Here is a 25,819-nt window from a genome sequence, read left to right as displayed (position 1 = left end):
TCTCATCCAATCTGTGGATGAAATCAAAACTCGTCTTTAGCTTAAATATGCACACTGTCTTAAAAGGATATGGTTTTTTATGCAATTTGATTTTAGAATTACTAGAAGCTTCTGCAACATGACTTGAATTTGAATGTCAAAATTCAACAACTCTTACACATTTAATATAACAATATTAATAGTGATTATCATAATTCCATACAATACTATTTCCTAATGAATGATAAAGAATTCATGGAATCTATAAAACATTCTGTTATGCTATAAATTACTATTATAATAATAAACAGTTTCTGCAATGTCAAAATTATGGGACATATATGTTGTAATTTTTCAATATAAACTGAAGCTCACATTATAATTTAAGTTGAAATTATAATTCCAGGTTTATCATATCATTCCATTGCTTTCAAATATTGTCAAAAATTTCAGTGTAAACAACATTTTTTGTCTTGTTGGCTACATTCCCATCTTCATCAAAAATAAGAATTTTCAATCCTTTTTTGGTTCTAACTCTAGAAATAGCTACATACAACTGTCCATGTGTGAAAACGGGACGTGGAAGATATAAACCAACTTTAGTCAATGATTGACCTTGGCTTTTATTGATTGTTATTGCAAAACATAGAGCTACTGGAAATTGTCTTCTCAGGAATTTGAATGGCATACCTGAATTTGAAGGGATCAAATTCATTCTTGAAATGAAGATTTTATCACCAATATTTGTTCCTGTTAGAACTGTTGCACAAATAACATTTTTCTTGAAATCAAGAACTTGCAACCTTGTTCCATTACAAAGTCCATTGGATTGATCAATATTTCTCAAAAGCACAACAGGCACGCCAATTTTCTAATGAAGCCGATGATTTGGTATCCCTAAACATTTTATCTCATTTAAGAACTCAGACGTGAACCATTCACCTTCAGTTTCCTGATCTTCATCTGATTGGCAAGGTGTATCCGAACTAAGATAAGTTATTTCTTTACCACTTAACATAGATAAAATAAAATCATTCACTTGCTCTACTGATTCGGTTGTTCTGCTCCATCCTCAAAGTACCCAGAACACATCATGTTAGTCAACAAATTAGGATAAACAAAATTTACCAATGACAACAAAGGTGTTTCTGGGGGCTCAATCAATAGATCAGGTGGGATTTCCACAACACACTCACCATTTTCATTCAAACCAATTTGGCCATCTCCAATTTTGAGAATCCAATCAACAAATTCTTTGATACTGTTAGTGCTTACATCAGATTTTGCATTGTTTAATCTCATGTTTTGAGAAAGTTTTAAGACTCGACAACTTAGCCACAAATGAGAAGAGTTGATTGTTGACTTCACAACATCATATCTTGATCCTTTTTTTACAATTGGCAATATTTTCCTGAAATCACCTTCCAAAACCACAACCTTCCCACCAAAAGGTTTTTGACTATTTCCTTCATTAACTGTTCTCATAACATCTCTCAAAGTTCTGTCAAAGGCCTCAAAACACATTCGATTCATCATTGGTGCCTCATCCCAAATAATCAATCTCGTTTCAATCAAAAGTCTAGCACGATGAATTCCTTGAGGTATATTGCAAGTTGATTCTTCATTTATTAGAATAGGAATGCAGAATCTAGAATGTGTTGTCTTCCCTCCAGGTAGTAGTAAAGAAGCAATTCCACTTGATGCTACATTCAAAACAATCTTTCCTGTAGATCTAACTGCAACATATAATGTTCTCCACATGAATATTTTTCCAGTTCCACCATAACCATATAGAAAGAAGAAGGCACCCTTTTCAGACTCAATTGATGAAATGATCTCTTCATAAACATTTAATTGCTTAGTAGTGAGACATTTCAACAATGACATATGCTTTTTTGCCATTTCATCTTTGTTGTAGTTAAGTTCATCCATGATAAACCTATTTTGAAAAAAAGATGAATGAGAAGGATCAAGTTGAGGCAAACAGACAAATTCTTGTAATGACCGTCCATTTGCCATTAATAACTCTTTTATTTTTAATAGGAAAAAATCATGTAGTTGCTTCTCCTCAAGTTGAAGACCTAACATTATTTAAGATCATACATGCATCACGTTCATAATTTATAGTCAAAATATGTAATCAATTATAGCATTTTAAAAATACAATACCTGGCAATCGCAAGTCTTTTCTTTTGTGGTATAAAATCCCGTCTGACAGTAATTTCCAAGAAGCTTTCCAAACCACATCCGGTTTGGACATTGTGTTCATGAACAATAATGAAACAAACAGGCGTCTGAGTTCATGGCCAGACCCTAATTCACTTGCTTCTTTTATTGCATCAATGAATTCTTTGTCATCTTTCAATAGTCCTAATGCATAGCAAGCTTCTTCATATGTATTGAATGTTTGCTCATTTACTATCCTTATGCTAGCATAGTCAACACAACCCTTTTCAATAGTCAACAATATCCTCATGTAATAAAGTTCTCCACATCCAGGTGCTACATAAGTTAGTCTACCAATGTTGTAACCTTGCTTCCTTGGTTTCCATTGTCTCTGTTGAGCAATCCATACAAACTTGCTTGGAAATTCAGCATATGTCAAATTCCTTCCATCATCATATTTTTGGTTGGCTTCAAACCAAGCTAGAAACATGGTCTTCATAGGTTCATTCTTTTCCAACAATTGATCAAGATTATCATCATCTTTAAACAAAATTGGTTGTTGCTTCGGCAAATGAAATGACAACCTTTGTACAGCTGGCCATCTATGATGTATGTCAAAGCCAAAAGTTCACCAAACAGCTTCACACGGTGATAAGTATCTACAATCATAATAATTTTTGATTTCGTCAACATTCGTTTTCTCTTCATCGTTGGAAGTACCATTGCCAATTTTCATTGTAGCCCTGTCAGGCCCTTTATTAACATATTTGAAAAGATATTTGATAGAATTTGACTTGTTGCAATATTCTGTATTCACATGTGCTTGATACCTCATAAGAAGATGGGGACTATATGGAACAACATTACCGTTATCCATCCATTTTTTTCCACAAAAATTCCATTATTATGACGTCTATACATTGGATATCCGTCTTCATCAATAGTAGTTTCAGCCGTAAACGTTTTTGGAAAGAATTTTGAACATTTACCTTGTTTCATGCAAGGAGAATTTAATTTAGCCATTCCACATGGTCCATGTATCATGTAGCTTGTAACAACTTTGAACAATTTCGGATACAAATTTAGGCGAGGTAATTCAGCAGATATGACATTATCAATGTCTGTTGCATTATGCAGCTTGTTTGATCCATCCAAACATAATAGTATATGAGCATGTGGTAAACCTCTTTTTTGAAATTCAATGGTGTACATGCCTGAACCAAAGAAGACAATATGCCAAATTAATTATGGAAATTTAATACTGTTAAAAGATTTCACTAAAAATATTTCATCTTGAAGAATACCTGCAGTTGTTTGATCAAAAAAATTATTCTTCTTGAAATATTTCATCATTTGATCAAGTTTAAGTTTGAAGACTCTGCAAACAATATCAGGTCTATCTGACGGACTTAATCCTTTTGGTGCAAGAACATCACGAATTTCAGGCTAATTGACATTGCATGTTATTGTTATGAACAAATCAGGATAACTAAATCTTCTGCAGATGGTCATAGCATCTTGATAATTGTTGAACATGTAACGCATGCCACTAGTAAAAGATGAAGGCAAAGCAACACGTCTACCAACGAAAGAAGGATCAGTCTCTCCTCTGTTAATTGCTTCTTGTAGGCCATTCAAAATTTCAGAACGAATTAATTTCTGATTTGACCTAATGAAAGACAAACGTTGTGCTTCAATCATGGTATAACAATCCACCAGAAATTGTTGAAAAAGCCTGTTAGAATGGATGACTTTAAACTAGAGGGGGGGGGGTGAATTGTTTAAAGAGGGTTTTCGCAAACTTTTAAAACAAGAATGAAATTATCTCAAGAAACAATTGATAAGAAATTCAGTTTACCAAAACAGCAATAAAAAACAACAGTACCAGAAAAACAATCGGTTGTTTCACAAAAACAATCGGTTGTTTATACCAGCAAACAACAAACAAAACTGAATTTAAAGAGTTAGGGATAGAGAGATTGCACATAGATGTTTATACTGGTTCACTCCAAATCCAGAGCTACATCCAGTCTTCTCAGAAAACCTCTGAGGAAATCCACTAAGCAATCACACCTTGGTCACTTACACCACAACCAAGAAAGTGACCTTGAACACCTCAAGACACACACTCTTCTTGACCAACACATCAACACTAAGATTGCTGATCTTGATCCCTTCAAGAACACACAACCAATCTCAGCAAACACAGATATGAAACTTGTTCAGCAGAGTACAAGGATTACACTTGTTACAGAAGATAATCTGAAATCAATACAAGCAGAATCCTATTCCACACACTTTGATCAATCACAAACTCTAAGCAATCTCAACTCTTTGAAAAACTCTTATTCAAAAACTTATTTTCACAAATCTGTTTTTCTGAATATATTCAAAGATGTTGTTTGTTATCAAATCTTAACAAACTCTTTTATTGCATTTAATGATTGGTCAAAGCATTTAAAGACTAGAGCGTAAGCAGTTAAATCATTTAAAGCTCAGTCAAAGATAAAACAGTTTTTCTGTTATGGTACCAAAACAAACAATCGGTTGTTTCGACAAAACAATCGGTTGTTTTAACTTAGTTTGAAAAAAAATTTTCTTTCACAAAGATTGAGAATGCCTATGCTTTAGATTTAATCAAGGGGTGGATTACAACACTCAAGCTACCCCAGAACTAAACTAAAAGAGCACAACTAAGGCTTCAACATCCTTCAAAGGGTTTGGGTTCTTCAAAGCTTGAGCACCACTTGGTTCAACAAAGCCTACGTGCACGTACTATGTTACGAAACTCACAAATGTCTTTCTTGAATTCGGAATGCAATAAATTCCCTTAAGGAAACACAAATTCTTTTTCTACTTGCACTACCACTGTGACATTCCCTTATTGGAATATTTTCTTGATAACCATCTTCTCCATAGGGGAACATCAAAGGATATTGTAGTGGGATGAAAGTAGTGTGTGTTTCATGAAGCCTTGATAAATCACCACAGACCTTCTTCACAATTATATCTCTGCCTACGTCCATGTTTGCGAAATCTCCCACAATCTCATTTGATGATGGGGTGTTGTACACTCTTGGATCTTTCAATCGATTTCTAAATAATCGGAGTGTAAAATCTGATGGTTTATCTTGAAGAGACATGTCTCTTACTCTTCGGAAGGATTTAGCAAGAACATTGTATTCATCAATCATGTTTATGAAATCACCAACCAATGATTTGTCAAGTATGGACTTATGGTTATTTGACCTGAAATAATATGCAACAGAATTAACAATAATCAATGACATAATTTGAACGGTTAAATAACAGTAAATACAAAAATACTTACTCAAAATGACTCATTCTATTAGTTAACTCATTCTTTGTATCATATATATACAATTGTGCAAACTTGGGATTGGAACCTGCCTCTGGTAACAAACTTCCAATACGGTGGTAATTTTGGCCACTAAGTATGAACTGAGGAGGTGCACTACCATTATTCATAGAAGAATCAATCTTCCCACCTATTGAAGTAAAGGAAAACATACTGTTGTAAGTCCTAATGTTATCTAAGAAATGCTTGCTTCTAGGATCTTCACCGTTTAATAAATTGTTTATTAGTTCTGGAGGTCTTTGTAAAAAAGGTAGTTGTACTTTTCCCTTTTAGCAACATATAGAAAATTGCACTTCTCTTGAATGCTTTGATTTATTAGCACGTTCCTCATACCAGAGAACAACTCCACAATGAACACATTCAATTAAAGGTTGACCAACATAAAAAAATCTGAAAATTTCAAAAAGAATCATATAATTCTCGTTTCTATAATACACGTGCTAAAACGTTATACTGAATCATTAGTTATATTAAGATGCACTTTGACCAAGTAATAATAATGTTCTAACCTTGCAATTCAGATTTTGAATATAGTTCGCTTCTAAAATTGTTATGTATATCATGAGATAAATAAGAAGAATCATATTTATACATGGGAACAATTTTGTATACAATATGAGGAAACACGCTAAACATACTTGTATGATTTACCATTATTTTAAAAATTTGGAGACCATTCAACATAATGTAATGTTTGGCTAATCGAATTCATGATGTTCAAAACATATCTAATAACTTTCTTCTGAGAGACAGAGTAAGAATAGTGTCCAACTTCAGAACGATGAACGTATTCAATTCTTCCTGTATATACAAATTATTCATATAAACACTATGTACATATAAAAAGTAATTAATAATTTCATATGGGAAGGTGTATACAATGACAACCTAAGTGTTCTTCATCAATTATTGTTGGCTGCTTCGATATATTCAACAATGTGTTTAAATATAATTGATATAATTTCTTATTTTGCACAGAGTCAGATGACTTTTGAGATATTGGAGTATCTGTCATCAAAGTTTAAGATAAGACATATGACAAATATATATAAAATAATAATATTTTTCAATTAATCAAATTTCAAGGTTTAAGACATCACTTACTATAGTTGAATTCGATAATGGTTTCCTTTGTGCAATTGATTGTAGTGTGTTTTGATTAGGAGAAAAATTAACTGCAAGTAAAGGATATTATAAAAAATCAGTAATATATATAATGATATGCAATATCCCTCTATAAGAAAGGTCTTAAGACTTACCTGTACTTAAAGGACATGAGGGTTGCCTATTCTCTAAGTCTGATATTGCATTCTGTGAAAAATTACACTTTTCTCCATGGTTTGTATCTGTTAAGTTTTTCTTTTGGGTTGTATATTGTGGGGTAACAACCATGACAACTTTCTCTATTGCATTCTTAGATGAATTGTAATGTACATGTTCTGTACTCTCTATGTCAGAAACCGCATCCTGTGTGTAGTTTAATCCATATGAAAATGTTGTTAACTTATTCCTTTGGCTTGTGGATTCTTGGTTGAAAACCATCTTCATTTTCTTTGTTGGATTGTGGCCTAATTTGTCACGGACATCTGCAATGCAATTTTGATTTTAATACATTAGCAGTAAATGATAACTAACAATGAGAACCTCATTTACCTGTTGTTAAAACAAAATTTGCTTCTCCATAAGAAATTGTGGTTGTCTGAGGACTTTGTTTGCTGCAATTTTTAACTGGAGTACCTTAAGAAATCAAGTCATCAACCATAAACTTCAATTCTATATTTCAAAAAAAATATGGCATATGAGGTTCTACCTGTAAGTTTGGTAGTTTTTTTCTGTAACTTATTCTGAAGGATGATCTTCCTTCGTTTTCTTGCACACTTTGACTCATCTGGATCCATATGCATATACTGTTGTTAGTGAAGTTAAGTTAGTTGTTAAATTGTTTTGACAAAAGAATTTGTCAAATAGGTAGAGACCAGTGAAAGTTTAAAGCGGGAATCCAAATAATTCTCTTTTTTGGATGCACTTTGACTTTCTCAAATTTGGGTTATTTCAATGGTCTGCACAAATCTGTACTACATCATATCTTTCTTGTTCTGAAGTAAAACAAAAAAGGCTAGACAAGCAAAGATTTACAAAAGACAGCCAAATTGTATTAATAATTAATAATTAATAATAAAAGTACAGATGAAAGTTGGCTGCACATTCCCAAAATTACTGACAAACATTTTAAAATCAAATTTTATGAAAAGTTATACACACGATTGTCTATTGATCTTGGTACCTTCCCAAGGTAGATATTGAACATGCCCAATTCTCTATCAATTTGAATACTGTGATATAAACAGTAATATTCTAATATTTACTTCATCTGATAATGATATCAATCTTACTATCACTACTGTTCTGGGGCAGGCCGTGCTTCAACATTTGTTTACTGATTTTGAAGTTAAATTGCTCATTCTCATCCAATCTGTGAATGAAATCAAAACTCGACTTTAACTTAAATAACATTGTCTTAAAAAGACATGGTTTTTTATGCAATTTGTTTTCAGAATTACTGCAAGCTTCTGCAACATGATGTTACCAAATTGCATCTTAGCTGACTTGAATTTGAATGTCATAACTATCATTCACAAAAATCCTAAGGCTTAATGCAAATTCCTTTGTGTAATTGTATTCACAAAGATCAATAAAGTTTAGCAATAGCTGGGCAAACTATTCATTATAATGTCACCAAAGAAAGAATGTTTGAGCTCAAATCCAATACTACACTTGAAATTTCATTTATTAGAACCTATTAATAAATCCATTACATGGGTTAAAGTCATGCACTGCATAACACACTTGAAAGATACAAACAACATTTGATTATTCACATTAATAATCAAATCTCAAATGATTTATACATGTTTGAAATATTGTATGAACAATCTTCAATCTTATTACAATGTCGTGGAACATTCTGGTTCTCCTCTGCAACTTTGTTATGACAGAACTTTCAGCATACTCTAACAATCTTCATCCATTAAGGATCAAAACATACAAACCTACAAAATAACAATACACAACTATACATTGGAATACATAACATGTCATATATAATAGTAATCATAATATCCTCAAAACATAAAATAGTTATGACATTGTTTTGCATAATATATCAAATCCACTACAATATTACATAAGTAAGAAAATTACTCTCATATCCTCAAAAGATCAAATGTCACACATAAATTTTAAATAACATTTCACTTCTCAATTTTAACAGTTCTTTTGAATGTCTTGAGTGGCAGATTGTCCTCTCCAACTTGCAACAATTGTGGAGATTGTCTCTTGAGTGGAGTCACTATAACACTGTCATTGCTCAAATCCACAGTTTGAGATTGCGACTCATTGCATTCACTCCCAAACTTTGTCAACAAATCCTGTTTCAATACACACACTTTCAGAACAAATGTTTTCAAGTAATGCTATTGTCTATTAGAATTTATTTATACCTCTGTGATGTTCTCACAGGAAGCATCAGTTAATGCTAGCTTTCCTTTTCCTTTTTTTCCATCTTGATCATATATCTCCTTATCAAACAAATGAGAATTTAAACAAATAAGTACTTAATAGACATTTTATATTACAAACATTGTACAGTAAAACATAACTTACTAATGAACTATTATTGTCACTAATGAAACATTGAATGATGTCTTCATCCACACAAATTTTTTTAACTCTAAAGGTTTGCTCAAACCTGAAGCCTTTATCCATTTTTTAATCAACCTTAAACAAAACCTTTTTCTCCAATATTTGTGCAAATTCATTTGGAAGATTTCCGTTCTAAAATAAAAATGAAATTCAAATTAATCAATGCACGGGTTATATATATATATAATTAACATTTAAAGGTGTGCAACAATAACCTTATCATGGCTTTCAAACTTTTCAGCACATGATTTACTCAGAAGTGAACTTGCTTCTCTGTCAAAAAGCAAAAAGGTTGTAGAATCAGTGTCATCTATCACACGAAGTTGCACTTTATACCTGCCATACAAATACAATATGTTCAACACAACACATTAGTATTGTACTATAATCAATATCCGAGAATATATCAATAACACATACTTCAAAACGTGTACCTAAGGGTGACCTTCATTACGTGTTTATTGCATTTTTCACAAAAAAAACATTTTGGAGTCGGGGTAAACTGCCTTGTTACAGATGCATGCAGTATACCACCAATCATCATCATCCACAGCATGTTTTATAGTTGCAAGAACTATGAATGTGTTGACCTGTTTCAATAAAATGTAAAAATAAGTGGAAACAAAAGACATATAAGAATTTAAAATATATAATGACATTTATTTCTCTACAATCCTTCAACCCTGCTATGGTGTTCCTGGTGGTGGTCTGAAGAAACTCATCTTCAGGAGTTTGCTTTGAAGATTCACACAGTTGGATGAGCCCCTGGGATGGAGACTCCATTGTTTCTAACATCCTTTACCATTAAAATAAATTATAATACATTAAAAAAAGCTTTTGACCAATATCAAATAATGATATTTCTAAAGTACCTCTTTTTCAATAGTAATGCTTCTTCAGTTAGTACATTATATTCCACTCTTGTGCAATCAATACAGTTCTGAACATAGATGTTGTCTATATAATAAAAAATTAACATGTAAGAAAATTAAGAAATCAAGACTAATAACAAATAATAGAGATAAGATACTTTGATTCATCCAAAATGATACCTCTGAAGAACTTGACTTTGGAAAATTCTATAGATATGACTGCATTGTCTACTTCTCCAGTTGTCAGAAATGCATTTAACTGATCTACATAAGTCCCAAAAAGGGTGCATTGAATCTTAAAACTACTCTCACAAAACAACACTGTTACACAATCAGTTTTAAAAAAAAGGTCGATAGAAGTCAGAAGATTACCTATCACAATCTATGGAGATGACATTCATTTTGGCAACTTTTCCTTCCTTTGTCAACTCCCGCTCTGTGCCAACTCCAGTTAGAATTCCAATTATATCTGCATAAAACACTACTGAAGTTAATAATAGAAAACTTGTATTGAAAAGATACCAAAAACCAGTAGAAAAGTTAATTTAACTAACCCACTAAAAAATCGGTGTCAAAGCCATCGGCAAAAAGTAGTGAAAGAGGGGTGTAATGTGGTTTAGTTTGTGGTACCACTTCATTAGCCATTAAAGATACCTTTGTTCCATATTGGAAGTTAATCTTATAAGCATGTTTAGTTGTTCTGTAAGATCCTAAATTGGATGCCACACTAAACGATTGGATGGAATACACATGACCTTCAGATATCCGACTTTGGAATTTATATATTAGTGTCCTCCTCACAGATGCATGGATTCGTACTCCTTAAAAAAATACATAAGGAAAACATGTTCAAAAGCAACACATTTAAAATATATGCATGTCACAACTCTGAGTTTTATGGAAAACTTACTTGTTGATCTTGTAGCACCATCTCTAGTGAAAAAGGGATTTTCTGTTTCGTGAAATCTTGCACACACCATAGCCGTAAGACTCTAACAAACACATTCCATGACTCCTTTATTGAATTCACGTCATTTAACACATTCATTGTTTGATCTAATTTCAATATAGACATAATGTATTCCACAAAATAGAGAAAACAATTTTAGTGAGAGAAACACAATGACAGAATAAAATTCAATTTGAATGTATTCACAATGTTGAAGTTCATTTAAATAAAGTCAGCATTACCTAGCTTTCCATGTATATGTTTTCCACATTCAACTTTCCATGTGTCAACTAAATTTTAACACAGTTAAGGTAAACCCAAGGCACGACTTTTTTTAGAGCAGACATAAATTAATTGTCTTGCAAGAATTCTCCCCTTTAGACAATGAAAGGTACATCACGTTGTCTATATACAAAAGCAATTTTGCACATACTTTTTACAGTTTTAGGATGGCTTCTTGTACTTTATACACTATTGAAGAAAAAATTGATCATTGTGCATTGCTCTCATAAACCTCATTCAAACAATGTTATGAATCCAAACAAAATTAGTACCGTTTTAGTTATACTTTCCAGAATCCACTTTCTATTTGGCAGCCCAATTTGAACAACGTTTGGGAAAGGCTATGGCAGACCTTTTGCTCTACCATCCAGAACTTCATAGGATTGGCAGTTGTGGCAATTGGTTGACTTCATGAAACACACCAGGTTGAATTATACAGATCTGCAAACATTGATGAATGTGCACTGCTCTCATAAACCATAAAAAATGTTATAAATGCAGTCCATGCAGCAAAAAGTACTTTTGCACATACTTTTTACAGTTTTGGGAAGGCTTATTCAAATTTATACATTATTGGAGAAAACATTAGTTTATACACTATTGGAGAAAACATTGATAAATGTGTGTCGTAATACAAACAAACCTCATTGAAACATTGTCATAAATTTTCTCAAGATTGGCGCCACATGAATTCCCACAATCCACTTTATATTTTTTTTATTAAATTTTACAAATTACAGTTTTTACAAACTTATTTGAAGCTGGTTATTGGTTTGACATGCAATACTGCATTATAAAATATTCAAATTTGAATTTCCAATTCTAAAACAAATTAGAACACTATTCGTTTAAAATATTTCTAATAATAACGTTAAATTAAATAAACTTGCAAAATAAAATAAAAAACATAACATGTAATAATAATGAAACAAAACATAACTTGTAATGAAATAAAAGTAACATTGTCATTCTTTGAAACATATTTGCGAAACTAACTTGTTAACTTATCACAGAACTAACAACACCCTCAGATCTGTGTGTTGTACCTCAATATTAGCTTCAAAAATCAATTTGTCACCTTCACGAAATGCATGCATGTTACAAAATTCTCTCCATCCAACACCAAATTTAACAGAAGCTTTTGGAGGTGGCCGTATCAAAATTTTGCACTTAACTTCACCCTTATGTCCATGAAGAACAATATACTTTAGCCTGCTTTTTCGAATGAAATTGGCAAAAGAAACAAGAAGATCCTAAAAGCCAAGTAACATGTGTATAAATACAGTAATAAAATAATATAAAGTAAAATAAAACTTAAGAAATGATGTAATAAAAAATTACCACATGGCTTGATTGACCCACATAGTGTGATAGTGAAATGAAGATAAGGACCGTCAATGAGAGGGAAACGACTCTCGATACGATCATAAAATATTCACGGTTGAAGGAGACGATCTTCCCTTAAACAAAGTAATCTTAAAACTGTTATTTCTGACATAATCAAAATATACAAAATGATTGCCACGAAGGCCATAAAATTCCCGGAATTGAGACCATCCTCCAATGATCTCAGGAACACACAAGTCCATATTATACTTAACAATATGTCTATGCCCTTCGTTATCCACCAAAAACCAAGTTGGACCAAGTTCAGACCCGAACTCGATTGCAAAAGCACGATCAACTAAACCATGATCCTTTTCAAAAGAAAAAAACATGTTACTTATTTTGTAATGGTAATCTGAAATCCAAAAAAAATGAGAAGAAAACACACCTCGTCTAACAGGATCATCGTTTGGAACTTTCCTTTGGTTTCCATTGTCAATATGTCACCCAAATTTGGAAAATTTGGTATAAGTGGTGCTATAACAGACGGTAAACAAATATGTACATATTAGCAGTAACATAGGGAATTGGCAATGGATTTAAATATTCAACACAAATTTAAAAAATAGTAATTGTGAAAAAAGAAAAAAAAAGAGAACCATAAAAAACCAAAAATGGTGAAAACATATTCATAAACATGTCAAAGGTTGCAACTTTGATCACAATCAGATAACCAAAGACCAAAAAAATTGAGAAAAAGCATGAAAGTTTTTGCATGTCAGAAAGAAACAATAAAATTAACAGATGAAGACATTATAAATTAAAATAAATCACAAATTTAAAAAATAGTAATGGTGAAAAAAGTAAAAAACAGATAACCATAAGCAACAAAAAAATGGTGAAAACATATTCATAAACATGTCAAAGGTTGCAACTTTGATCAGAATCAGATAACCAAAGACCAATTTTTTTTTTGAGAAAAACCATGAAAACTTTTGCATGTCAGAAAGAAACAATAAAATTAACAGATGAACACATTATAAATGAAAATAAATCACAAATTTAAAAAATACAAATGGTGAAAAAAGTAAAAAACAGAGAACCATAAGCAACCAAATATGGTGAAAACATATTCATAAACATGTCAAAGGTTGCAACTTTGATCAGAATCAGACAACCAAAGACCAAAAAAATTTGAGTAAAAACATGAAAGCTTTTGCATGTCAAAAAGAAACAATAAAATTAACAAATGAACACATTATAAATGAAAATAAATCACAAATTTAAAAAAATAGTAAGGTTAAAAAAGTAAAAAACAGAGAACCATAAGCAACCAAAAATGGTGAAAACATATTCATAAACATGTCAAAGGTTGCAACTTTGATCAAAATCAAATCACCAAAGACCAAAAAAAATTGAGAAAAAACATGAAAGCTTTTGCATGTCAGAAAGAAAGTTTTTTTTTTTAAAAAAAGAGAACCAAGACCAAAAAATATTGAGAAAAAGGATGAGAAAACATATTGAAAAAGAAAAAAAATGAAAGGATGACAGAGAAGATCAAAGTTTGCAACTTCGATAAAAAAACAGAGAACAAAAAAAATTAAGAAAGTTTTTGCATGTTAGAAAGAAAGATTTTTTTATCAGAAAGCATGAGAAAACATATAGACAAACAAAAAATGAAAGGATGGCAGAGAAGATCAAAGTTTGCAACTTTGATAAAAAAAAGGGAAGAAAAACAAAAAAATTTGAAGAAAGCTTTTACTTGAACAGTTGCAGGTTTTGTTTGAACGCATGGAGGAACTGTTTGCCATCTTTGAAAGAAAGAAGTAAAAGAAGCTAAAAATGACAATGCAAGAGTGAGAAACTGGAAATGTGTTTCAGATGATATCCTAGACTACAACTTATATGTATTGATTTTAATTTTAATAATCAAATATTATTATTAATATTAAAATTACAATATAATAATAATAATAATAATAATCATAATATTAATATAATAAAAATTGGATGAAGTTTATTAACCTTCAATTGAGATAATGATTGACCAAATACTACTATTTTGTATAACTCGGTTAAAAGTGCAATTATGAATCTATACTTAGAAATATTTTCCATATTACTATTTGGTATAACTGCAATACTACTATTTATTATTCATTAATTCTTAGGCCTTGTAATTTATTCAATGTTCATAAAATAATTTAAATAATATTGAATGAAAATCAATGTCATTATATTTTTATTTTTATATTATCTAAATGTAATGTTACTAAAAGGATTTAAATAATATTGAATGAAAATCAATGTCATTCTATTTTTATTTTTATATCATCTAAATGTAATGTTACTAAAATGATTTAAATAATATTGAATGAAAATCAATGTCATTCTATTTTTATATCATCTAAATGTAATATTTTCAAACAATCTCAAAATATTCATATCTATACACAAAACAAAGGAAATGACCTTGTATACAAAATGTCTTTTTACACAATCAAAGAAATTGATTTTACATTGATATAGACTTCTTTCATCAGAGTATAAAAAATATGACTTTAAACAATTATAGAATTGTTTCATCCTTGTATCAATCCTACATAAGTTCTTTGATCCTACACATTGATCTTCAAATTACACATTGATCTTCAAATGGATGCTAAACATTAAGCAGCAACGTGCAAACTGATATTCAGACACTTCTTCAAATGCAGCCTACACAATAAAGTCTAATAAAAGTAAAAAACAATAACAATGGACATTCAAATTCAAAAAGAAATTACCTTTGATCAGAAAGGGAGAACTAAAGAAAAATAAAATTGAGAAAAAACATGAAAGGATGGCATAGAAGATCAAAGTTTGCAACTTTGATAAAAAAACAGAGAAAACAAAAACAAAAAGAAATTTCAGAAAGCTTTTGCATGTGAGAAAGAAAGCTTTTTTTATCAGAAACAGAGAACCAAAGACCAAAAAACATGAGAAAACATATTGACAAAATAAAAATAAAAATGAAAGGATGACAGAGAAAATCAAAGTTCGAAACTTTGATAAAAAGAACAGAGAACAATAAATTTAAGAAAACTTTTGCATGTTAGAAAGAAAGTTTTTTTTGTTTTGTTTTCAGAAACAGAGAACCAAAGACCAAAACACAATATTCTCCTATCTTTGATCCTACACATTGATCTTCAAATTACACATTGATCTTCAAATGTAGGCTACACATTAAGCAGCAACGTGTTCTTCAATCTGATATTCAGACACTTCTTCAAATGCAGCCTACACAATAAAGTCTAATAAAAGTAAAAAACAATAACAATGGACAATTCAAATTCAAAAAGAAATGACCTTTGATCAGAAACAGAGAACCATAGACAAATAAAAATGAGAAAAAGCGATGGAAGACAACTTTGATAAAAAGAACAAAGAAGAAAAATAAACATAAATTTAAGAAAGGTTTTGCATGTTAGAAAGAAAGTAATAGAATACAACCTGAACAGTTGAGTTGCAATGCCTGTTTGAATGCATGGAGGAAGTGTTTGCCATCTTTGAACTAGTAGTAATGATGAAAAACAAACACATTGAATAAGTTGGATAAGATGAACAAAAAGCGAAAAATGAGAAATAAGATGAACAGATGAACAAATCAAAAGAACAAAATATCAGAAAGGCAAAAATAAAGAGCAATGAAATTAACACATGCTTACAACCCTAAAACATGAACTCAACCCTAGTGAAAAATACACCGTATATATAGTGAAAATAATGGTGTTTTGGGGAAAAAAAGCTTTCAAATACGACATCTCTGAAGTTGTCGAATTGGTGAAAAGGAGTAAAGGATAGTAATTAGGTTTTAGAGATACAGAGAATGGGGAAAGCGACGCTAGAAAGCAGAAATTGAAATTGAAATTCAAAACATTACCTGAAGGGTGCTCTGTCATTGTTCTGCACAACTCCTGGAATCGACATTTGTAGAGCCATACACGCCTCTGGAAAAGTCATTGCTAGGCACACAAAAAACACATTCTCAGAAACCCTAATTTTTCCTCCACCTATAGATATTGAGCCTGTTCACTCATTTTGGCCCAGCAGAACCATGGGCTTGTTTTCTTCCCAAGCCTCACAATCTGCCACGTGTAATGTTTTCTTCTTCTCGTAAATTTCATTTTTTGTTTTTTTTTTCAAAAAATCGTGAGAGTGACACATTGAGAAAGTTTCCTATTTGTGCTCCCTCAAATGTTATAAGTATAGACTTCCAGATTGAATTTTTCGAATACAATTTTTAATTTCCGAAAATCATTTTCAGGTTGTGTTATGGATTTGAATTTCTGAAACACATTTCTTTTTTAATTCTGAAAATTCTTTTCTAGAATGTGTTTTCAGATTGTGTTCTGAATTTGAATTTTTGGAACACATTTTTTGAAATTTGAAAATTCTTTTCTAGAATATGTTTTCAAATTTTGTGTTCTAGATTTTTTTTAAATGTATTTTTTCATTTTGAATTTCCTTTCTCGAAACAAGATTTTGATTTTTGAATTATATTTTTTAAATTCTGGATTTTCAATTCCAGAATAGAGGGTAATTTTTTAAATTTTGAAATAGTATAAAGTACATGTTAAAATAAATTAATATGGTGTAGGAAGAACTTGCCTTAAAAACTAACTAATAGGTTGTTTTTCCTACACCAAGCTTCTTCTGGCACCCTATAGGTTAGGTGAAAAAAATTATTTTGTCTTTAAAAAAAATACATTTCAGAAGGGTTACGGTTCGAAATATTTTTTTAAAGAAAATTATAGAACCCAAATCCATAATACCTTCTGAATTCTATAGTACAGAGTTTTTTAGGATTATACATTCCAAAATAAAAAATATCACTAAAATAAAAAAATATTTTTAGTATTTTAAAAAGTATGGATGTCACAAGAAGTTATAGAAAGAAACGCAGCCAACTAACACGACCTTTCTTTTTTCTCGTCCTACTCTTTCTCAATGTTTCTTTTATAATTTTTTTTTATTCATCCAGAAACTGATTTCTAAATTGTATTTCTAAAAAATATCTTGAGAATTAATATTTAAAATATTTCAAAAATATTTTTTTTCTTTCATTTCAAATTAATTGATGTTTTATAATTTCAAATTTAAATTAAGATTAACAAGTTTTTTTTATCATTTATTTTTAAGTTTATTCCATTATTTTAAATATTATTAATTTGGTTTTGATTTTAATTAATGATAGATTATTTGTTAAAGTTGACCTGTGGATGAAATTGACACATTACATCATCAATGAATATGGTTATAGTGTTGCTAAGATCAATTTAACATACATAACTATAACCATTGATTATTGTTTTTTAAATAGAACCAAATTAGAACATTTAAAATAGTGGAATAAAATTGAAAAAAAGTTTACAATAAAAATAAAAGATTATACGAAAGATATAATTGTTATTGTTTAAGTATGTTATCATATTATTCTGAAGATAAAGAGATATTTTATATGAAGGTTAGTTATATATTAATTAATACATGTTAGTTTCATATTAATTAATAGTTGTTGAGAATAAAAAAGGAAGCACTCGAGAATAATGGTGCACACATAAACAAAATGTTTTCCTGCTGTAAGCACCTGAAGATAAGTGGTGCCCGTTAGTAGGCGATTTTTCTGTTATGATTAAATTCTCTTTTGTTGAGATTACATTATTGATAGAAAAAGTTGTTGGCGGGATATCTATAAAAGGGGCTTGAGACCCTCGGTGAAGGTACACTACACTGTTTCTGAGACTTAGACTGAAACTGATTTGGTATCTCTAGTGCTCTCACTGACTTGATCGTTAGAGTGTAATCAACAGGTAGAGCCCATCTGTCCAACGAAACCGAGTTCCAGACTTGCCAGAAAAGACAGATTAGAAGCGGAGCTCTCCATCCAGTCCATACGAGGTCAACCGTCGAGAACAATTATTATTATTATTATTTTTAGTTTAAGTTTGATATATTTAAATGTTTAATTGAACATTGAGGTAAATTTAATTTTTAATTTTTAATTTTATAATTTTTTAATAAAATCTGAATAGATTATCAAGTCTGAAAAGGTTAATGATTTTTTGGCACATAAGTTTTTCTTTCTTTCTTTGTTAAATTCCAATATTAAAAGTTACATAGCTTTATATTTTAGTATGGTTTATAATTTCATTTTAGATGGAGCGAGGAAGAAAAGAGATGCTAAGAAGCAATATATAATTAGAATTCAACATTAGAAGTGTAGAGAAGGATAAAAGTCCGGTGATAAATGAGACCAACTCAGAAGTATAGATTAGATAAGAAATGAGACTAATATAGGAAAAACTCATGAACAAGTAATAGGTCATCAATTCATTACTCATTCAAATTACAAGAGACAAACACCTATTTATAGTCTTAGGTACCATCAACACATAGAGGAATAAGGTGGAAAAATTTGAATTCAAACCCTAATACAAATTGACACACGAGTGGAGAATGTGACATTTGTCCACTCATGCTTTCTGCATGTCCCTCGTCTTCCATATGAGCTCACATGAAGCATGCGCTTCTACAAGGCTTGGTTATTCTATACTACTTCCTCCAATACATGGACAATGAAATTATATTATATTTTTTTTAAATGTACAAACTAAAGTCTGATTCATGATGATAAAAACTAAAGTCCTAATTTTTATGTACTATCCTTGCCATAACTTTAGTAGTTATTTCAAGACTAGAGGTCTTCTATAATGTATATTTTATCATCTTACAGTTAACCTCTTAAAATATCTTCTTGGGTCCACTACAAACTTCTTGTACGCTGATGCTCAAGGCTTTAGATCTTTAACCTCAGGCTTTAGATCTTTAACCTCTTTATTTTATAGATGTGGGTAAATAATTTTTCATAAAAAAAAATAAGAATTTTTAGAAAAATGATGATAATAATCGTAATGATAAAAAAAAACATAAGTTATTATTATATTGTGCATGACTATAAAATAAAATAAAAATATAAAGTAATTAAACAATAAAAAATAATATATAAAGAAAAAAAATACTTCAGTTAAATGGTAAAACATTGCTAGTTTTTTTGTTATGATCTATTAACTACTAGATATAAATAAATAATTATTAAAAAAACAATTTAATCTTAAAAATTATCTCAATTATTTAATAAAAATATAAAAATTTAATTAATTGAAATAAAAGTGAATATAAATTTATCAAATATAATATATGTATCGGTTGGGGTTGTATAAACCACGTTATTCGACATCATTCATCGGCCGACCGAGTGAACAACCACATTACGGGTCATGAGCCACGTCACTTGGCATCATTCACTAGTGCAGAAAACGTATAATATAATGACATATTAAGTCAGTTAATTGATAACCGGTGTAAATAAAAACACGGTGGAATTTTGTAATATTTGGTATATATATACTGATTGTAAGGACCAACCGGTGTAATATGTTCTTTCAAGAGTTAAAATATAAATTTTTTAAAAAACTTATTTTAGCGCTAGACATATTACACCAGTTGGTTAATCTAAGCAATGTAATATGTCCTTAAGAGTTAAAAAAAAATTAAAAAATATGACTTGAGATTACTCCGTGAGTGTGGTGGTCTATTTATAAGTCTTCATAAACATGGACAATTGATATTCATTTTTAATAACTTTCATTATGCATAATTATATTTAATGATAATATCATGTAACAAAATCAGAGTATCATATACTAAAATTAGAGTATCATGTAACAAAATTAGAGTATTATGTAACAAAATTAGAGTATTATGTAAGCAAATCAGAGTATCAAGAAATTATATAAATAAAGATGTAGTGGGACTTTTGTAAATATTTGGCATATATTACACCGGTTGGTCCTTACAACTAGTGTAATATGTTCTTTTCAGAGTTAAAAAATAATTTTTTTAAAAAACTTATTTTGGTGCTCGACATATTACACCGGTTGGTTAATCCAACCGCTGTAATATGTTTATTACTTTTTGCCTTGTGCTCTCACCGCTCATTCGCGCTTAAAGTTATTTCTCTCTTGCTTTTGCCTCCACCACCGTTGTCGCGCGCTGCCATTGTTTTGATTCGCTTTTGCCACCGTTCTGCTGTTGGCACCGCTCTCCACCATTATCTCCAGCACTACTGCTGGCACCGCTCACCACCTCTTCCACCATCCTTTCTTCATTGCGTTCTTTCTTCACTTCTCTTTTCCCCATCTACACTTTGTGTTGCCTTTTTTTTTCTCGTTTTGCTAACTCTTTTTCGATTTCAAGATGGAGACTATGGACATAGTTGGAAAAGCCAAGGAAGATGCTTTGCTTCCTAAAGGTATCTTGCTAGTTTTTTTTTCTCAGATTTGTGATTTTAGATTTAGAGAAATTTTTATAAGTTGTTTGAAAAATCATCTTTTACTAGATCGTGTTGTTCGCCCTGTAAATGATGTGAAATGAAAATATGGATTTTATGTTTGATGGTAAGTGCATTTCTTATTTTTGTTTTCATGTCTAGACTTGTGGTTAATGCAATGTTTGCTTGTGTACCACTAATGGTATGTATGAGCAACAATAAATGTTGTGTTGTATTTTAAATTCATAAAAAGAAACTCTAACATATTACATCGGTTGTTGCCTTAAGTGGTGTAAAATGTGGAATATAACGCCAGATATTTGTCCTAACTATGTCCCTTTCGAAGCACATATTTTTGAATATTTTATTTAGATTTTGGTTCATATTACACCAGTTTTTACAACTGAAGTTTTATATGTAATTGAAAATTTACATAATTGAGATCTACATCGGAGAGAGAACTTGTGTTATATGTATTTTAGAATCGGTGTTATATGCGTTTTCTGTACTAGTGATTGACCGACTGACTAGGTGATCAACCACATTACGGGCCGAATGAGCCACATTACTTGGCATCATTGAGCGGTCAATATGGTGATCAACACAGTAAAGAAAATATTGACAAATAAATGACAAATAAGGAAACATCTTATAAATCAGGGTAACCTCCCTACAAATTTGGGTCAAGTTCCAGCAAATCTGGGTGACACCCCAAGAAATCAGCTAATACTGATTTATTGAAGATATGCGCCAGATACAACCCATGAATCAAATGACCCATTACCCAATACTATAAATAAGCCTTCTACAAAGGAGTAAGGTACGCTTTGATCAATTACGTTATACACTCTAAATACAAAGTACTTACTTGGTCGTTGGAGAACTTTCTGCAGGTTAACTCTCAATTGAGCACCAAGGAGGAGCGATCGAGTACTAGAGAACGTGTACAAAAAGAAGAAGGATGAGCGACCGAGTACCAGAGAGAGTACGAGAAGAGTAATCAGCAGCGATCGAGCACCAGAGAACGAGTACAAGAAGAGTAAGGAGGAGCGGCCGAGTGCCGGAGAATGAGTACGAGAAGAGTAAGGAGGAGCGACTGAGACATCAACGACAATTGTTACTGTCAGTTCTAGTTCCAGGTACTATCTAGGCCCATTTTAGTCTATACAAGTACAATTGGCGCCTACCATGGGGCCGAGATAGAGTCAAAGAAAGCAACAAATGATTTCGACAAGACAAATGATGAATGATAGGATGCTAGAAGCTGACCAGATAGCTATGCTCCAAACTTTATAAAAAGACGAATATTTTATAAATAGAGGATGACCCCCAAAAATAAGATACATATTATTCTATGCAATACATACTACACTGATATATTTTATGCTCTTACCCACTTGATCGTTACAGTATTGGCGACAGGTGGAGCCCCATTCATCTCATTGAGACTTCCAGACATCTAGGAAGTTTTCAATTATGGCAAAATTTCGAACACCATTCGCTCAAGAAGCTTTGTCTTAACACCTTGAACCTCTTCGACCGAGACAACTTTCTTAACAATTAGCAGCCCTTGCTGAATAAATGCAACACTAATGCAACTAAGGCAACTTGCTTAACAATTAGCAACATTTTCCGAATGAACGTGACATTACATGCAACTCTTCAGCCAAGACAACTTGCTTAACAATTAGTAGCCCTTGCCGAACAAACATGACACTACATGCAACTCTTCGCCCAAGGTTGATTGCTTAACAATTAACAACCTTTGTTGAACGAACACAACACTACATACAACTCTTCGACCAAGGAAACTTTTTTAACAATTAACATCTCTTGCCGAACGAACGGGACACTACATGCAACTCTTCGGTCAAGACTGTTGAACAAGGTGCTTTGATATCTACAAATCCAAGTGGAATGCATGAAGATCCTTGCTGTTGGTTGTTATAGTAGTTGAATTTTTTAATCCATTCTTTGTGATGATCCAAGGTTAATTGAATCTCAATCCTTTTGAAAAAAATGTGTTTTCTAAAAAGTGTGAAAATTGCAACCTATTGAAATGTCGATTCAATCAGTTGTTTTACACATAGTGTATTTTGAAAAGGATTTGAAAAAGCTTGACTTTGTTTGATTTTGTTGTCAAACAAATTCAATCGATTGATTCCTGTTTTCAATCGATTGATTTTCTGAAAACCGTAACAGTATTATGTTAAGTGACTTTAATCTATTTTAAATGATTAAAACTGATTTTGGTTCTTAAATTAAATGCTTTGACCATCTTATTGGAGTTTAAATAAGTTGTTTTACGCTCTTGGTCATAAATAAACTAAGAGAAATCCTTTAAATAAGTTTTCAAGATTTCAAAGAGCTTTGGATGATTCTTAAGTGCAAAATAGGATTGCCATGTATTGTGTGTACTTTAATCTTTGATTGTACCTAGGTGGATTCCATTCCTTTCTTTCTTGATCACTGTAATGCTGTGTGGATTGGTGTTGTGTAGTTTCAGAGGTTGTTATGAAAATTGTGTGGTGTTTGCCAAAGGTGGTGTGTGTTCTTGAAGGGTTTAAGATCATCACTTTGGTGTGTTTTTTGTAATCGAGGTTTGATTACTTAGTGAATTCTCAGTGGTTGCTGAGAACTGGATGTAGCTCTTAGTAAAGAGTGAACCAGTATAAACATTCTATGTTAATCTCTCTATCCTTACTCTCTTTAAAACTTCTTTTGCTTTAATTTTCAACACTGTTGGTATAAACAACCAATTGTTTCGCAAAAACAACCGGTTGATTTTCTACAATCAAACTAAAAACAATTTTCTAATTGGCTATACAATTTTCTAATTGATTGATTTTTCACTGACTTTCAATATACCTTTAATATTTGCGAAAATATTTTTATAAACAATTCACCTCACTCTTGTTTAAGGCCTACAATTCTAACAGAAGTCACTTCATACCTCGAAGCACCCAATAGTCACATCTAGACTCTTTTGAAATAAAGATTTATCGAGCCTGGAAGGCAAGTGTACTGGTTGGGGCTGTACGAGCCATATCATTCGACATCATTGATCGACCGACCAAATGATCAACTGTTAGAATGGATTGCTTTAAACTAGAGGGGAGGGGGGGGGGGGGGGGGAGGGGGAGGCGGGGGTGAATGGTTCAAAGAGGGATTTCAAAAACTTTTAAGTCAAGAATGAAATTATCTCAAGAAACAGTTGATAAGGAATCCAGTTTGCCAAATCACAAAGCTAAAAGCACAGCACCAGTAAAACAATCGGTTGTTTATACCAGTATACAAATATCAAAACTGAATTTAAAGAGTTAAGGGAGAGAGAGAATGCACACAGAGATTTATACTGGTTCACTCTAAACCCAGACCTACATCCAGTCTTCTCAGAAACCACTGAGGAATTCCACTAAGCAATCAAACCTAGATCACTTACAACACAACCAAGAAAGTGACCTTGATCCCCTCAAGACACACATTTCTCTTGGGCAACACACCAACACTAAGAATGCTGATCTTGATCCCCTCAAGAACACACAACACTTTTCAGCAAACACACAGAAGAAACTTGTTCAACAAATACAAGGATTACACTTGTTATAGAAGCAAATCTGAAATCAATACAAGCAGAAATCCTATCTCACACTTTTTGATCAATCTCAATGTCTAAGCAATCTCAACTCTTTGAAAAACTCAAATCTTTTCATGTGTCAAAAACCCAAATCTGTTTTACTAAATATATTCAAAGATGTTTGTTATCAAATCTTAACAAACTTATTCATTGTTGTTCCTGTCGGTTGACTAGAACGTGCTTCGTGCGTAGCTGCGACTCGCGTCACAAGGACACCTTCGTCTTGGTTCCAGATCTTCACCCTACACCGCCGTGAGTACCTGAAACCGAGAGAACAAAGGGCGCCCTCGCGGCCGTTTGCACTTCGACGATCAAGTCAGCAAGCAGAAAACACCAAACACCTCCGTATCGGAGCACTGTAACTGTGATGCTCTGAAGGCGCGTAACTGAATTGTAACTAACTTTTCTCTCTCTCCAATCCCTCGTGCGTATAGTGTGTAAGTGAGCGAATGATTAGAATGTGTGTGTAAAATCTAAAAAGCGTACCTCACCAAGCTTTCAGAGAAGCTTATATACCTTGGGTTTCAGTGCTTACTGCCACGTGGCCCTTCTGACTTAATCGCAACTCCACGTGGAAGGCCTTACGACGCTGTAACCCAACTTAGGGAAATCCCAGCGTGTAAGTCTTCCTTCCTCGAAGTGCCTCTGGCGCAAGGGGTGACTACCTGGGTGCCAACTCATGCGGCCCAGGTTCTAGTCACTCGCCCTGGGAATGTATCAGCCTTTCTCTCGTACCATGCACATGGATTACCCCCGGGCATGGCCCTCTCCCGGGTCATATCTGTCCCAGGGATTCTCTAGAGGTGGCGTGGGTACTTCACGAGTCAAGTTACTCCCTGCTGGTACTGGGGATATGGCCTTGAAGCCACTTTTCTCTTCTCTTTATTACTGCTCTGAGGTACCAGGGCCCGAGGCCTCCTCGCCCGTACCGTGGCCACTTATCGTGCCGCCCCTTCCACGGTCTTCCCTACCCGTGGGTATCGGGGGTGGCACCATCGACGCCTAAATCTGGCGACGCCCACTCCTGGCGACGCTCACACCTGGCGCCGCCCAAAGCGGTCAACTCTGACTTTCCTCCTTAGAGCCCCCCTTGGTGGGTCCCGCCATATGTTTGACTTTGACTTTGGTCAACGCCCGGGGACGGGTCGGTACAATT

The 25,819-nt window shown here is 32.3% G+C and overlaps 1 long non-coding RNA gene and 1 pseudogene across 1 annotated transcript; both read right to left on the bottom strand.

Moving 5' to 3' along the window:
• Positions 1 to 409: 409 nt before the first annotated feature.
• Positions 410 to 13,148, bottom strand: LOC137829099 (uncharacterized; annotated as a pseudogene).
• Positions 13,149 to 15,133: 1,985 nt separating this feature from the next.
• Positions 15,134 to 16,754, bottom strand: LOC137828616 (uncharacterized). The gene is made up of 3 exons (XR_011083921.1): positions 16,578 to 16,754; positions 16,148 to 16,208; positions 15,134 to 15,373 (listed from the first exon to the last, which is right to left on the bottom strand). It is a non-coding gene; the product is annotated as an uncharacterized lncRNA (long non-coding RNA).
• Between the last annotated feature and the right edge of the window lie 9,065 nt (positions 16,755 to 25,819).

This window comes from Phaseolus vulgaris, chromosome 7 (genome assembly GCF_000499845.2).
Source record: "Phaseolus vulgaris cultivar G19833 chromosome 7, P. vulgaris v2.0, whole genome shotgun sequence".
In the NCBI taxonomy this organism is placed as follows: Eukaryota; Viridiplantae; Streptophyta; class Magnoliopsida; order Fabales; family Fabaceae; genus Phaseolus; species Phaseolus vulgaris.
Note: the sequence above shows the minus strand (reverse complement) of the source record. Positions and strands in the feature narration are given on the sequence as shown.